Source organism: Mus caroli, unplaced genomic scaffold (assembly GCF_900094665.2).
Source record: "Mus caroli unplaced genomic scaffold, CAROLI_EIJ_v1.1 scaffold_15383_1, whole genome shotgun sequence".
NCBI classification, from domain to species: Eukaryota; Metazoa; Chordata; class Mammalia; order Rodentia; family Muridae; genus Mus; species Mus caroli.
This window is the reverse complement of record NW_018390386.1, coordinates 27391-29949: the sequence shown is the minus strand read 5'-3', so window position 1 is coordinate 29949 and position 2559 is coordinate 27391. Positions and strand designations below refer to the sequence as shown.

The 2559-nt window shown below is 33.3% G+C and overlaps 1 pseudogene; it reads right to left on the bottom strand.

Annotated features, from left to right (window-relative positions):
* Positions 1–905: 905 nt before the first annotated feature.
* On the bottom strand, positions 906–1850 carry LOC110288625 (annotated as a pseudogene).
* Between the last annotated feature and the right edge of the window lie 709 nt (positions 1851–2559).

Below are 2559 nucleotides of genomic sequence, written 5' to 3'. Positions count from 1 at the left end.
AAATATGCTTCCACTTATTATGGAAATTCCAACACTGAAATTATTTTAACCTCATGATTCAAGACCTTTTTATCACCAAACTATATGAAGTAATGTTATTTGCAAATTCATCTGGAATAACAAAAAAAAAAAAAAAAAACCTAGGATAGCAAAAACTTTTTCAACAATAAAAGAACCTCTGGGGGAATCACCATGCCTGACCTCAAGCTGTACTACAGAGCAATTGTGATAAAAACTGCATGGTACTGGTACAGCAACATAAAGGTAGATAAATGGAATACAATTGAAGACCCAGAAATGAACCTACACACCTATGGTCACTGATCTTTGAAAAGGGAGCTAAAACCATCCAGTTGAAAAAAAAAATCATTTTCAAAAAATCTCTCCATAATTCTTTTTAGTATTAATGTTTGAAAAAAGTTGATTCATATCATATTTATTGAACTTCAACAATTAATGAAAACTGAGGCAATAAATTACAAGGGAGCAAGCAGAAGTATATACTATGATTTGGAGCAAAGAATGCAGAGGAAAATTTAGGTAACTTTATCTATAAAAAAGAAATGATGATAACTATTAATGATAATAATAAAGTAATTGAAAGTATAACAGTTATCATGCACATATTAAATTGACATACAAAGCAGATTTAACAAAAAAATGAAGTAATGTTGTATGTGAACTCAAACCATTATAATCTTAATTTAAATATTAAATTGACATCATATTTCTAGAAAGATACAATTAAAATTTACAATAAATTTATCATATTCTCATGCATGAGTACACAGTTCTCCTTCATTAAGTAACAGTTGAATTAAATCATAGATAAATAATATTTACAAATAAACTATTCATCAAAACTAAAGACCCAGTGTTTCATATGCTTTAAAAATACTTTGGAATTAATTGACTAACTGAAGTGATGTCATTAATTTTCCAACAACTTTCTTAAATGCATTTTTTTACCTCCTTGTTCCTTAAACTGTATACTACAGGGTTCAGCATAGGAATGACCATAGTGTAAAACACAGATGCAATTTTGTCTGTGTCCATGGAATGATTAGAACTGGGCTGTAAATACATGAACAAGGTTGACCAAAGAAGATGGATACAGTGATGAGATGAGATGCACAGGTAGAGAATGCCTTCCTCTGTGCTTCAGCTGATCGCATTCTCAGGATAGCAATGAAAATAAGCAGGTAAGTGTTTAAGATAACGAAGAGAGTTAAAATACCATCACAAGTACCCAAGATAAGGACTGTAATCTCATTTTTGTAGGTATCAGAACAAGAGATGTCCAGCAGTGGGGGAATGTCACAGAAAAAGTGATTAATCACGTTGGAATTACAGAAGGAAAGACAAAATGCAAGAGCAACATGAATAGAGGATTGTAAAATCCCACACATGTAGCAGCAAGTGACAATTAAAATGCAGGTGGTACTTGTCATAATGGTAGTGTAGTGCAGGGGTTTGCACACTGCTGCATGGCGGTCATAGGCCATTGAGGCAAGGATCAAACTTTCAATAGCAATAAAGGCTACAAAGAAGAACATCTGGGCAGCACATGCATTGTAGGATATTATCTTATTTCCTGTGAGAAACCCTTCCATCACTTTGGGAATGACAGCTGAGGCATAAACACAGTCCACCAGGGAGAGGTTACAGAGGAAAAAGTACATGGGAGTGTGGAGTCTGGAGTCCAGCAGAATCAACATGATCATCCCAAGATTTCCAAACAGTGCAATCAAATAAATGAGAGTGAAGATAATAAATAAAGGGATCTGAAGCTCTGGGGCATCTGTTATCCCCACAAGAATAAATTCAGTGACCTCTGAAATATTCTCCATCAAAGTTATTTCGCAATTATCATGACAAGTTCCTAGAATATATAAAGAAATATGCTATTTGAATGTCAATGGAATTCTAAAATTAACCATTTTTTTTTCTTGTGAAGAACACCATACATAAGATGATTAAATGCATCCTGGGGAACTACAGGTAGTTAATTCATATGGCAATGATACAGATGAGCACTGATCTTATTTGATTATGCAAGTGTTAATATGTCTGTGGGGTACAATTCCATAACTACTAAATAAACTTGTGTATGCTACACTAAACTATATAATGGTCATTTTTACTATTTGTAATAATTACATATGTTTTTGTATAAAATACACATAGTATATACAATATATTGGAACTTGGATCAGGATCATCAACTGTAAGGAATGTATGGATTTTTTATCAGCATAAGATTTCAAAAATGAAATTTAATGTGATATAATCTCTACCTTCTTAAATATATGGAATGACCTGTGATTCTAATCTCAACACATCTAGGCTATAAGTCCAATTCATGAGATTTCTTACTTGGTTCTTCTTTACATGTTAGTATTTAGATGGCAATACATGATATCTTGTGAGATGCCTGACTCGCCAGCAATAAAGACACCACAATAGGATCCTTCTGCAACACGTTTATTGAGAGAGCATTGACTGTGTAGGTGAAAGACCCCGAGCCCTGGGCCTCTCACTCTTATATACTATCAGTTC